This window comes from Carcharodon carcharias, chromosome 4 (assembly GCF_017639515.1).
Source record: "Carcharodon carcharias isolate sCarCar2 chromosome 4, sCarCar2.pri, whole genome shotgun sequence".
NCBI lineage: Eukaryota > Metazoa > Chordata > Chondrichthyes > Lamniformes > Lamnidae > Carcharodon > Carcharodon carcharias.
Window position 1 is genome coordinate 76,918,209 of NC_054470.1, and position 14,836 is coordinate 76,933,044.

The window sequence follows — 14,836 nt, forward strand, 5'->3', positions numbered from 1 at the left end:
GAGTAAACAAATATTTGGCTGAAATTGTGAAGAAAGTGGTGATGAAGGTTCCGTTTCTCAATAGTCAGTGAGAAGAACGTGAATGTGTGTAGAACGCTGTGGCATATCTCTTGGATTTTTTTAATTCATTCATGCAATGTGGGCATCACTGGCTGGGCTCACATTTATTGGCCATCCCTAATTGCCCTTGAGAAGTTGGTAGTAAGCTGTCTTCTTGAACCGCTGCAGTCCATGTGGCGTAGGAACACCCACAGTGCCGTTAGGGAGGGAGTTACAGAATTTTGTCCGAGCGACAGCGAAGAAATGGTATTATCTTTCCAAGTCAGGATGGTGAGTGGCTTGGAGGAGAACTTCCAGGTGGTGATGTTCCCACGTGTCTGTTGCCCTTGTCCTTCTAGATAGTAGTGGTCATGGGTTTGGAAGGTGCTGTTGAAGGAGCCTTGGTGAATTCCTGCAGTGCATCTTGTACATAGTACATACTGCTTCTATTGTGTGTCAGTGGTGGAGGGAGTGAATGTTTGTGGATGTGATGCTAATCGAGTGGGCTGCTTTGTCCTGGATGGAGACAAGTTTCTTGAGTGTTGGAGCTGCACTTATCCAGGCAAGTGGGGAGTATTCCAACACACTCCTAACTTGTGCCATGTGGATGGTGGACAAGATTTGGGGAGTCAGGAGGTGAGTTACTCACCTTATGATTCCTAGCCTCTGACCTGCTTTTGTATCCACAGTAATTATAAGGCTAGTCCAGTCCTGTTTCTAGTCAATGGTAACTGCCAGGTTGTTGATAGTGGGGGATTCAACAATGGTAATGCTATTGAAAGTTGAGGGGCAATGTTTAGATTCTCCCTTGTTGGAGATCGTCATTGCCTGGCACTTTTCAGCCCAAGCCTGGATATTGTCCAGGTCTTGCTGCATTTGGACATGGACTTCTTCAGTATCTAGGGAGCCTCGAATGGTGCTAAACATTGTGCAATCATCTGCGAACATTCCATTTCTGACCTTAAGATGGAAGGAAGGTCGTTGATGAAGCAGCTGAAGATGAATGGGCCTCAGAGACTACACTGAGGTACCCCTGCAGTGATGTCCTGGAAAAGAGATGATTGACCACCAACAACCACAACCATCTTTTTTTGTGCTAGCTAAGACTCAAACCAATGGAAAATTTTCCCCCTGATTCCCATTGACTCCAGTTTTGCTAGGGTGCCTTGATGCCCCACTCAGTCAAATGCTGCCTTGATTCAAGAGCAGTCACTCTCACCTCACCTCTAGAGTTCAGCTCCTTCATCCATGTTTGAACCAAGGCTGTAATGAGGTCAGGAGCTAAGTGGCTCTGGTGGAACCCAAAATGAGCATCTGTGAGCAGGTGATTGATAAGCAAGTGCTGCTTATTGATGACCCCTTCCATGACTTTACTGATGGTCAAGAATAGATTGATGGGACGGTAATTGGCCGCGTTGGAATTGTTCTGCTTTTTGTGTACAGGACATAGCTGGCCAATTTTCCACATTGCCAGGTAGATGGCAGTGTTGCAGCTCTAGAACAACTTGGCTAGAAGCAGCATGATAAACTAGAAAAGAACTTGAGTAAAGAGAGGAAAATTCCATGGGTGCAGGTTAATTTATCTAGTGTTGCTCAAAACAATAAAACAATAAAATCTGTATTGGAAGAAGTGAGTGAAGCCCTTTAATGGGATGAGGCAAACTTTGACATTTCAGGGAAAGTCTCACAATCACACTATGCATCACAGTGAGGTCAGGCGTCACAATAGGTTTATAAATTATGTCAATTTGTGGCCGTAAGCTACACACCCTTTTCAGGGAAAGAAATTGAAATGCATTAACTGTTGCTGTTTGGCTGATCTATCCAGGAGTGAATGTGGCCAGCTAGAAGATCTGGATAAGTTTATTTTGTGAAGGAAGCGTGAACAATGATAACATCATCAGTCAGTAGATGCAATGGAAGGTTGCTGACAGTGGAAGGTTTGTCTTGACATGGTTACCTTGTACCATAATTTGTGAAACGCATAAAAAGACTCAGTAATATTGTTGCACAGCTGATTGGAACCGTTGTATCTGTCATCAAGGGTAAACATTCCATGTTATTGTTCATAGGTAGCTGGGCATCTGCAACCTGATTTCTGATGGTTAATCAGCCCCACTCTCAAGTTGGTGTCCCTGACTGACTCTCCTCATTGCCAGTCTGTGAGTTTGGTACTCATGTTCTGTAACTATATTCAGCCACTTAACATCATTGGTAGATATCTCATGAAATTGTTTAGGATATTCTAGGGATTAGGCAGAAATGATAAATCTTTGCTGGACTTACTCTAAAGTCCCATTTTACTCCCTGCTATCTTCATATACTGAATAGAGCCCAATGGAAATTATTCGCCTCCCACAGCTTTTCTTCTTTTTATTGAAAAGCTGCGACTTGAACAAGACATATAGCCCAGCTCTACCTCAGTCCCCCAAGAGAACTGATTAGCTCTCCTGTACCAAACACCAGGCAAGCATCATTGGTTCCTGATCAATGTATATGGCACCACTGATGATCCAAACCCACGAAACATAAACGCTGTTTCAAAGGACATTGGAGCATCAGAATGTTCCTTCACCAGGAAAAGGAGGCACAGATAAGGTAACAACCCCTCACTATTCCCTACCTGCATGTTCACTATGTTGTAACCACTGGAAGCCTGTTTTCTAAATTTTGCCCTTGTGATCTAAGTGAGATCCAAGGGAGGTTTAATCAATTTAATCAAGATATGTTCCCTTGAGGTGAGGGATTAAACCATGGCATGATAGGGGAAGTATCACCCTCACACTGAGCATCACAGTAAGAGCAGACATCACAGCTTTGTTAACTGGGTAAATTTAAGGCAGGATGCTGAAAGAAAGAAACTGAATGGCAGAAACTGTTACTAACTGTCTGATCTATCTAGGAGTGAAGATGGTAAGCTAGAAGAACTGCACTGGTTAACTTTGAAATAAAAACCGAAAATGCTACAAAAAGCACAGCATGTCTGACAGCATCTGTGGAGAGGGAAACAGTTAACGTTTCAAGTCTGTATGACTTTTCTTCAGAGCGCTGAAGAAGGGTCATACAGACTCAAAACATTATTTCTGTTTCTTTCTCCACAGATGCTGTCAGACCTGCTGAGTTTTTCCAGCATTTTCTGTTTTAATTTCAGGTTTCCAGCATCCACAGGATTTTGCTTTTACCTTTGGTTTACTTTGAGATGGGTGTGTGACCAATGGCAAGATCAACAATCAGGAGGTTAGACAGATGACTGCGGACATTGAATGGTTTGTCTCAACATGATTGCCTTGTACTGTCTTTTGTAAACTGGATAAGTTTGAGACAAGAGGCTGCACAACCAATTTCAGTGATGGGTATCCAGCTGGCTGACTATTACTCACAGATTGATCACTTTAGAAGTGAATGCAGATGTGCAGAAGGTCTGACCAGCTTTGCTTTGTGAAAAGTGCATGAACAATGAAGATATAACTAGCCAGCTGACATTCAAAAGGTTGCTGCTGTAAAAGGTTAGTTTATACATATGGTCGAGAGCCTTCCAATTGAGACCCTGGATGGTTGATGAGTATTTTTTAGGATAGAATGAATGACCAATGAGGGCAGAGCTGAGAGGGATCGAGTGAACAAGTGAACAATCAGCTACTCAAATAGGCCTCAAGCACTGAGAGCTCAGGGTTGAGACTTGAAGAATGAAGGGTGGGGAGTTGAAGAAATTCTTCACACAGTAATTATTTAGACAGAAACTATAAAATTGTTCAAAGAAGTTGTCAATTGTCCAACTTCAGAAGTGATGAAATCTAAGCTGGCATCAGTAACATTACAAGAAGTGAAACAACCCAATCAGCTTTGTATCCAGGATTTGTTTTCAGTATTTCCAGTTTTACCGATGAAGTAGAGCTATAAAATACCTGTGATTGTACTTGTTATAATACAGTATTTTCTGTAGCTAATTTCTTCCTCTGCCACAGGTACACAGCTGGTGTCAGGATAAACGAGAGCAAATGGGGTTATTATCAACTACCCACAGGCTCATTATGAAATCACAAAGGCAAATGAATCTAATAGTAGAAACTGCAAATCTCAACTAAAAAACAATCAATGCCATTAGAGATAGAGCAAAGGAGGGAGAAGTACAACTGAAAATCTCCTCACTCCACCCCTCTGTGTCCCATCCATTTCTCTGTGACATTTCAACATCCTTTAATTTAATTTGTAATTAACAGCCAGAAACTATCCTCCTCATGATCTTTCTAAATGTTTTGTTAGGGGGAATGGTTGAGGGACCATTGCATCTTTTAAGGGAAAGTTGGATAAATATTGAAGCAGTGGAACTGGTTGGTCAGACTTCAGGGCCTCACAGAAACTGCCTCCAGTCTCTGGTTGTGTTCTGGACATTAAATGCACTGAGATATTCATCCTTACCATCCCTCCATCTTTTATTCAGACATCTATTTTGATTGTTAATTGTAACAATCCCCCACCCGTTCCAGGCTGAACACTTCATGAGTCTCCACAAAGGCAACAAAAAGCAACCCTGCTCCCAATTCATACTCAGATTGACGCAACTTGGTATCTATGTAATGGCACAGGTTGGGCCACATCCATACAGGCAACTCTGTCTGATGTCAACCAGGACTCCACCTTGGGACTGAACAGAAAAATCTCAAGGAGAGAGATGCTCTGGTTGTTGCCTAATTGGTGCTGAGTGAAGTGAGCTGGTCAATACCCCTCATTTACCAATCCCTACCATTCAAATACACACCATCGTTTGAGGTGCTGGTAAACATTGTAACCTTCAAGACCTTGTTCAACTCCACCTTCCCAAGCAGTGAGCCTGGCTTGATAGCCCATTGCAGATCTGGATAGGTGGGCCACTCCTGACACCCACATGTAGAAGTAGATTAGACTAGGAGATTGCTAGTAGTGAATACCCTCAGTATTTGTAGCATGAGCTTTCAGGTTATTGAATTGACCATCAAAGGACCCATGAAATATTGGGCATTCTAGCAGGCGACCTCAGTGTTTTCTACCATCCATTGAGAGTGAGTGCGTGATGGTCACAGTTAGCTTCATAATCCAATAAACTCAACTGTTCCAGATCTTTTTCCAGCTAGACCTTGCTCTGCCAGCAAAGTTTGCAGAGGTCACCTTTGTCACAACATCTGAACTAGAGCTGGTGGTCCTGGGAGCAGTGTTCTCTAGGGTTGGTGATACTGCCATTGACCTCCTCGACTAAGGCTTCTATATATGTGTGGGAGGCTTCATTCAGGATGAATGGTCAGTTAACATGGTTAGGTTTACTTAACTTTCAACAGGCTTGAAATGTGAACTGTACACTGGAGCATTTTCAACTTTCAAACTGAGTGCAGGGCAAGTGATTCTGTCTCCGGATTAGCAATATTATCAGTAGTAGTAATTTACTGTTCCTGGTTCAAAAACCTGGAACTTGCTTCCTACCAGCACTGTGGTGTATCTATACCAGATGAACTGCTGCAATTCAAGGAAGGTTGCTCAACACCACCTTTTCATGAACACTTAAAGATGTACAAAAAATGCTGGCCTTGCCAACGATGTCACATCCCAGAAAAGAATAAGAAAAACAAGGTTGGTCACATTCCTTGGTCCTTCTGTCAGGATGACACATTGGGTAACATTTTAACTGTCAAAGGGCAAGTGGGTGAGGCTCATGCTGGGGATTAAAGCCCCAAAAATGGGGCTTTGAATTGGGAATCAGATGGGAACCAGCCCATTATCAGGTTCAAACTGGACAGGTTTGTGGGTGAGTGCAAAATCATCCTGGAGCTGTCAGATAAATATTCTATTCCCAAAATAATATAGATTAGATCCAGCATTCTGAATTTGACAGTGTTTTCCAAACTGTGGTGAACTCGCCAGGGTGAGCAAGGTAAGAGAACAGCAGGGAGGGCTTGACAAGTCATTTCCAGCTCTTGGAGGTCAGGGCACCAGTCCTGGACTTCACTCACCTTGATCTGCCCCTCCCTGCTGTCAGCGTTCACCACAGCATGGGAGCAGTTTATGTATCTTCATTTTGGACCTCCACTGAGGAACAAAAAGGAGCAGCAACAACAACACCAAAAGTACTAGCAGCAGCAGGGGTAAACCAGCAGCAGCACCAACTGCCTTCTCCTCAGCCGCATATCGTCCACAGAGCTGATCCAGCTGGCAGGAGGCGAGACCCCCAAAACAGGGTCTACATGCAGAGCACCAGTATGTCAGGGCGCTCAGGCTTTCATGGCAGGGCATTGCTGACATCTGCAGCCTCCTGGGACACGAGCTCCTTCCCAGTGGAGCAGCTGGACATATATTGCCAATGGTTATCAAGGTGCCTGCAACTGGAGGGTCAGCCCACAGTTCTCTGAATTTCCCTGCAGTTCTGTGTTGTTTTCTTCTGAAAGGACAAAAAGCAGAGAATAGAGTGTCTATGAGAAATGAATTACATGAAGAGGAAGGAAGGACGACATCTGTGGAGTTTGAGGCATTCTTGTTAGATGGTACAAAGGTAAGGCTGAGTGTGAGTGTTGGATGTTCAAATGGGGATGTGTGGTGGTGTCCAAAGAGACAGTAGTAATTGGGGCTGCAAAGTACATTGATATGAGAACTACAGGAGAATGCTGGGCATGTTACCTGGACGGGTCATGACACTTACATTCTTGCCCTCCTGAGGCCCTTGAACCTTTTGGGACATCATCTTCAGCTTTGAGGGACCACACTTGACCAGCTGCTCAATTTTTCGGTCACTTCCATCCACACATGCTTGATTTGATTGGCTGGCCTCTTCTTCCCATCTTTGAAAACTATCACCTCATTTCACCCCCTCAGTTTGAGGGGCAGACTTCCAGGAATCAATGTACAGTTCAGTCATCCTAACCTCTGCCAGGGTTAAATGTTGTCCAGGCACTGCAGTTGTTAGCAATGACCTGAGCTTCATGAGAATTTCTTCTACTGACAAATTCAGCACGTCATTCCGCCCACTATCACTGAGTGGTTGGGAAATGTGGAAGCAGTGTCGTAATATTGTGGGTGAGTTAAAGAGGCATGGAAAAATCCGCAACTGAATCAAACAGGTTCCAAACAAACTATTGTCCTCACCACTGTGTGCAGGTCTGTTAGGATAAGTTTCCACCCATTGCTTCACAGTGGTGTTTGCTTCATGGAGTGAAATTCCTGGTGCCACATTGGGCCAAAGTGGGAATACAACAGTTGGGAGAATCAGCTTTCTGTATTCTACCCTGACTGGTGGATGATCCACACTAAGGTAGTCCACATGCTGCACTATATTGCAGCAAAAGGTGCAACCGGTTAATCATTCACTGGCCTGGCAAAGTGTGCTTCTCAAGTACTGTTGGTGTTGAATGCTGCTCATGTGTCCTCAAGGGAATACTGGTGACTGCCAAGTCATTTAAAGTTTAAAGACGACCCACCTTTTATTTAGGGGATCTTTACTCTCCCAAATACTGCTCAAATGTTACTCAGGGTGACAAGGGCTGGTCTTGCTAGTCCAAATGGAACAATAAAATGTTTTTCATAAACACTAGATCAAACAATTAAGCTGACTTGCTTGAATTTGGGTCTTGTCAATGTCTGACTGATGGCCTGGATGTTGAGGTGAAAAGCGTATCAAGTTATTTTACAGTGATGGTGGACATACTACATGTGCCCCAAATATACAGGCAACAGGGAGTCACCCTCATATCTTTTGCAAGTATATAAGGAGGAATTGAGCTACAGTAAATGTTGGTCCCTTAGAGGCAGAGACAGGAGGACTTATCATGGGGAATGAGGAAATGGCAGAGAAATTGAACAATTATTTTCTGTCTGTCTTCATAGAAGAAGACACAAGTGACATATCAGAAATAGAGAGTAATCTACAGAGGGGCTAATAAGAGAGAGGGAATTAAGGTAATTAATATCAACAGAGAAATTGTACTGGAAAGAAGTAAGGGAGTAAAAGCTGACAAATTCCATGGACATATGGCCATATTCTAGCCTTCCAAAAAGGATAGCTACAGTCTGTCTCCATCCCCCTGCCTCCAAAATCTTTATCCTCTGTACTCCTTAGTTCGTTCTCAGCATTCTGTGCAGAATATCTGAATAAGATTCTGTTCCTTGTAAATCCCATTGTAAAATGCTGTTCATTCCTAAAGTGATGCAACATTTCCAAGTTGCCTGTTTGTCCTCTGCCAGTCCTTATGCTGACAATGTGCTATGGTACTTTTCCTCATTCTGGGCTGCATTTAGAGTTCTAGGATGTGCTAAAAGTTAGCAATGAATAAACACGGTATATAGTGGGGAAAAGATGTGGGGTTGCTCTCACAAGTTAGGACACTTAAAAAAACTCTTTGAAAGTGAGATAATACCTTCAAAGTTTTCTCCAGAGAAATTGTGCCTATGCATCCTGATGATGAAATCCTCATTCTTCTCCTGTCTCTGTCCAGGTGAGAGGCTGCTGCTTGTGGCACTTCTGAAAGTGTGCATTCATGGCTTGATAGCTGATTTTCAACTCCTTGCAAGTCAGTTCACCATTCCGTCCCTCCATTCAGTCTAATCTGACCTGCCGTCAGCCTTCACCACAGCATGGGAGCAGCTTAGGCAGCTCCACTTTGAACCTTTGAGGAGCAGCAACAACAATATCAACAGCAGCAGCAGCAAAACCAGCAGCAGCATTTGCCTTCTCCTCAGCCACATACCATTCCACAGAGCAGATAACCTGGAAACTGAGATCCAGCTAACAGGATGCGAGTCCCCCAAAGCAGGGTCTACATGCAGAGGGTCAGCTCTCTTGACATGTGTAATCACCAGTATGTCAGGGTGTTCAGGTTTTCATGGGAGGGCATTGCTGGAACAATACCTCCCTCCCAGTGGAGTGGCTGGACAAAAATTGCAAGTGGTCGTCAAGTTGCCTGTGACTGGAGGGCCAGCCCCCTGTTCTCTGCCTCTCCCTACTATCCTGTGCTGTTTTCTTCCGGAAGGAGAATAATATGGAGAATTGTGTGTCAGAAATGAATTATCTGGAGAGGAGGGTATGACAAAATTTGTGGAAGCTGTGAAGCATGGATACGAGATGGTGCAAAGATGAGGCTGGGCGTGTGAGTATTGGGTGTTCAGTTGGGGATGTGTGGTGATGTCTGGAGAGAGAGGAATGATTGGAGCTGCAAGGTGCATTGGTGTGAGTGCAGACTGTTGTGTATGAGAATGCTGGGACAGATAACCAGAACGAGTTATGCCATTGCCCTCCTGAAATCCTTGAACCTCTTGGGGCACTGGCTCCTAATTAGAGAACCCACGCTTCAGCTGCTCACTTCCTTGGCCACTTCCATCCACACCTGTCAGGCTGGCCTCTTCCGCTTATCCTTGACCTCAGTTGAGTCCCTCAGATCTTGCAGCAACACCTCCAGCTAAGAACCCAAAACCTGGGAGGCAGCCTCCCAGGAATCAATGTACAATTTAGTCATTCTAGCTCCTGCTAAGGTCAAATGTTACCCAGATGCTGCAGATATCAGCAACGACCTGCCATGAAAGCCTCAGACTTATAGAAAATCTTCCCTTCGACAAATTCAGCACCTCATCCCGGATACTTTTTCTAAGTGTTCGGGAAATGCGGAAGCAGAATGCTAGTGCTGTGGCTGAGTTAAAGACCACTGGCAAAGCCTGCTACGGAATCAAACAGGTTTGCAATCTGCTACTGACCTTGTGCAGGCTTGTCAGGATAAGATTTCACTCATTGCATCCCATTGGTGCTTGAATCATGTGATCAGACTCCTAGTACTACATTAGGTCGGAGTGGAAACACAGCAGTCAGGGGAATCAGCTGTTCAATAATCGAGCCTGCAGGGGATGATCCACACTGAGGCAGTCCACATGCATGTTGCAGCAGCAGGTGAAACTGGTTAATCCTTTACTGGCCCCGCAAATCATGCTTCTTGGATACCATTCATTTTGAATGCTGCCAGCCTGAACTCGGGGCACACTCGAGAATTAAAAGTCATTTAAGTGTAAAGATGACGCTCATTTTTATTTAGGGAATCCTTATTTTCCCAAATGCTGCCCTGGTACTTCTAGGTCAAATGTATCAATTGCTTGGATCTGGGTTCTGCCAGTATCTGATAGATGGCCTGGGAAGGTGGAAATGTATCAGATTACTGTATACTGGCTTTGTAATAACAGCCTGCATGTGTCCCAAATACACCTACAGCATTGAGTCGCCCTGATATCTTTTACACGAGAAAGGGGGAATTGAGCTAGAGTAAGCGTTGGTCCCTTGGAGGCAGACATGGGAGAAATTATCATGGGTAATCAAGAAATGACAGAAAATTTGAACAGTATTTTCTGTCTGTCACAGAAGAAGTCACAAGTTACATTGTATAGCTAGGTACAATCTAGGGGCTAAAAAGAAAGAAGAAATTAAGGTAATTAATACCAGCAATCCAGGAGAAACTTAAGGGACTAAAAGCTGATAAATCCCTAGGACCTGATTGCCTACATCCTAGGGGGATGCACTGTCATAATTTTCCAAAATTCCCTAAATTCTTGACCAATCCCAGAAGATTGGAGGTTGGCAAATGTAACACTTCAGATAAGGAGGAAATGTGAAAACGGAACTGCAAATGACATTTGTCATTTGGAACTATTATTAAAGAAGTCTAAGCAATGTAATTAGAAAATCATAGTTTGATCAGACAAAGTCAACATGATTTTATGGAAGAATAATTATGTTTGGCAAATTTATTAGAGCTTTTTGAGGATGTAACTATTCAGGTGGATAAAGTGAGCAGTAAATGTAGTATACTTGGATTTCCAAAAAGCCTTCAATAAGGTATCACACAAAAAAGTTAATAAGCAAGATAAGGGCCCTTGGAGTCGGGTGAAGTTACTGGCATGCTTAAAGTATTGGTTTCATGTATAGGAAGCAAAGTGTTGGGATAAATGAGGCATTTTCAAGTTGGCAGTATGTGATTAGTAGTGTGCCTCCAGGATCAGTGCTAGGGCACTGGATCTGGAACTTGCCACCAGGCTGTTTCAGTGGAATGCCTATCAGATTATTGCATTGAAGCAGCGTAATAACAGCCATCGTGGACACTCTACATGTACCCCAAATACACTTACAACATTGAGTCACACTCATATGTCCAGCAGAAACTATTACTCAGACTAACCCTCATGGATGATGCTCAGTTATCATGTTTGTCCTGGTCACTTAAGTCTTCATTCCTGTACAATTTCCCTGATCATCCTTGTCCTCAGAATTTCTTGTACAGATCCCAGTAATCTGTACCTTGTAAACTGATCCATTGTAAACACCTGTTTATTTTCCCAGTGATGGAGATTTTTCCAGTCACCTGTTTGTCCCCCAGTCCTTATGGGAGTATTTGCTATGATTATTTTCCTAATTCTGGATTATAGTTAGGTTAAGAACCTGAGTTCTAAGGTGTGCTAAATGTTAACAATGAACAGGAGCTGCACAGGTTGGAGGAGCCATGTGGGTGTGCTCTCCAGAGTTAGGGCATTTAAAAGAAAAGTGCCATTGAAAGTGAGATCATGTCATGAGAGATTTTTCCAAGGGAAATTGTATCCATCCACTTTGATAACGAGATCACATTCTGCTCCTTTCAGCCTGTCAGTGCATTGGAGCTGAAGCGTCTTCCAATGACAGCTGGCTCAGTAACTGACGCCAGGAGAACCTAAAGGGAAATAATCAAATTCCAGTGAATTACAGGAGTGGGATCAGATCCCAGTGAATTACTTGAGTAGGATCAGATCCCAGTGAATTACAGAAGCTGGATCAGATCCCAGTAAATTACAGGAGTGGGATCAGATCTCAGTACATGAAAGGAATTTAATCAGATTCCAATGCAGGAGCAGGTGATGATCAGATCTCAGTGAATGAAAGGAATGGGATCAGATCCCTGTGAATTAAAGGAGTGGGATCAGAGCCGATTTTTTTTTGGATTTACTTATTCATTCACAGAATGTGGGTGTTACTGGCAAGGTCAATATTTATTGCCCAATCATAATCACCTGTCATAAAGCTACTAATGTATATATAATATTATTGGGAAATATTTTTACATTAAAATAGAGGTTTAGTCTGTGGGTGTGTCTTAATTGGATTAAAGCCAGCTGGTCTTGGTGCTTTGATGTGTACTAGTTTTGAGATGTAAGAGAGGCAGAGCACATTTGCATTTTTTTTTGAATAGAGCATTCAAGAAGTAGAGTGAAACCTGACACCTAGCTAGCAGAGACCAAGCAATATGTTTATATTACTAATAAAATTGGTACTATGAAATGGGTTTTATTGTTAAAAGAAGTGGAGTTCAAAGAGGTGGTTATACAATGAGAATTTACATTCAATGAGATGTGCTAGATATAACCAATAGCAGTTTTGTGTGTGCAGGGCAGAGGCAATATAAGATCAAAGCAGCTGTAAGCCTGCAACTATCTCCACAGGAACCAAAGTGAAAATAATCTCTTTTTGAATTTGTAAGGTAAAAATGCTTTACCTGGTGTCTGGTTAAGTCTATGGGTTGCTGTTGCCTTATTGGAGATTAGTTTGGGAATTTGTTAAAAGTTATGATAGTAGTAATTTGTAGACATGTGTGTATATTTAACTAGTGTATATTAATAAAATGTTTCATTTAATTTAATATAAAACCTCTCAAGAAGTGGTAGTCTGATTCCTGAATTTAGAGCTGCATCTCAAACATATAAAAGTAAAAATATAGGTTATGACAGTTGTTTAAAGTTTCCCTCTGGGAATTTTAAATAACTCAGATTTAATAACTGCATGTGATTTGAGGGGGAACCAGGAGATGCTGGTGTTCCTTCATTTGCTTCCTTTTCCCTTCTATATGCTAAGGTTGCAGCTTTTGAAGGTACTGTCAAAGAAGCCTTGAGTTTCTGCAATGGATCTTCTAGATGGTACATACTGCAGTCATGTTGCACCGGTGATGAATGGCTTTAATGTTTAAGGTGATGATCAGGATGCCAATGGTTGGCTTTCTACTGATTGTTGTCAAGTTTCTTGAGTGTTGTGGGAACTGCAGGGAAGTAGAGGGTATTCCCTCCCACTCCTGACTTGTCCTTTGTTGGTGGTGGATAGGATACAGAATACCCCCCTTAGACCTGCTGTTGTAGCCAGAGAATTTTTGTGTTTTAGCCAGTTCAGTTTCTAGTCAATGGTGTACCTCAAGATGTTGATGATGGGGAATTTAGTGAATCCAGGTAATGGTGTCGAATGTCAATGACAGATGTTTGTGAGGAGGATGTTTCAGGGTCAGTTGGGCAGGTGTGCACCTTTATTGTGTTCAGACATGATACCTAGGTGAAGGTCGAGTAGACCAACCAATATTATTCCTCATGTGCCTTTTTGAAAGGATTTTGATACAACTGTGTGGATTGCTCGGTCATTCAGAGTGGATCTGGAATCACACACACACCAGACTGGGTAAGGGTGGCAGGTTTCCTTCCCTAAAGGACATTAGCCAACCATTTTTACAACAATCTCTTAGCTTCACCATTCTGCCCCGAGTCTTTTTCTTGGGGTTCATTTAATTAACTGAATTAAAATCCGCAACATGCCATGGTTGGGTTTGAATTTAAATCATCAGATTATTAGTCCAGGCCCCTGGATTATAAATTAAATCCATTAGTATAACCATCATGCTGCCATACCTGAGATAAAAGAAATGGAATCATATCCCAATGAATTAAAGGATGTTATAGCTGGCACATAAAAAAGGAGGAATAGTTTTCATTCAAAGTATATTGACACAGACGTGGGAACTCTGGACAACCCACCAACAGTTTTCAATTCATTGATGAATTGATGAAGGTAACTGCTTTGACGGAGTTGGACTGGAGATGGTGTCTGCAAAGTAGGATTGGAACACAATCACCTTGTAACGTATGGATTTATTAAAAACCAGAATGATCTCCTGGATTAATTTTCGATCACCTAAGGAGGTCAGAGAGGATTTTCAAGAAATGTTTTCTCTGAAATTAACCTTAATGTTAACAATTTATTTTGGCACTCCCAGGAGATATGACAGTCTTGGTTGAGCTGAAGAAATCTATATATTGTGCTACAGTTATGTGGGACAGGCTGGATGGACAACAGCACCTTTTCATGCTGGTCATTTTGCATATGGTCTAATGCTTTACTTCAATGCCTTAAGCATCAGGGCAGAATTTTACCCTTGGCGTGCAGGCACACACATGACATGCCCGAGCGTGCCGACATCAACGTGCCCTCTCGCAATATTTTGCTAGGCGGGTGCGCGAAGAGGATGGAGGCATGCCTGCCATTAATTAAATGGACAGTTAAGACCCTTGAGAGACCAATTGTCTCCAACTTTATGTAGCCCGTGCGATTTTCAGACCATCGCATGGGCAAAATGAGAAGGTGGGCTGGCCACAATTTGCAAAACCTCTTCCACAGGCGGGATAAGTGGGGTCAGAGGCCTTGACAAGGCGAGTAGTGAGGAGTTTTGGATATCAATTGCTGCTGCTTGCTTCTGTGAACAGGAGAGCTTCATTTTGGTTCAGGGCTGTAGTCAGAGCACTTAGAGGCTTCTGTTCAGGACACAGTGTTGTCTTCCAGGCCCCCGGAGGATTCACACCACGTGGGGCCTTCCAGGTGTCAGACAGCCTTCCCTTACCCTGATAATGGGCATTGTAGTCTTCGCTGGAGGCACCTCCTCTGAGGACGAAGAGAGGGCCAAGAAGGGAGGAGGCCAGGTGTCGCTATTCAGCTTCCAGGAGATGGACCTCTGGAAGGAGAGGC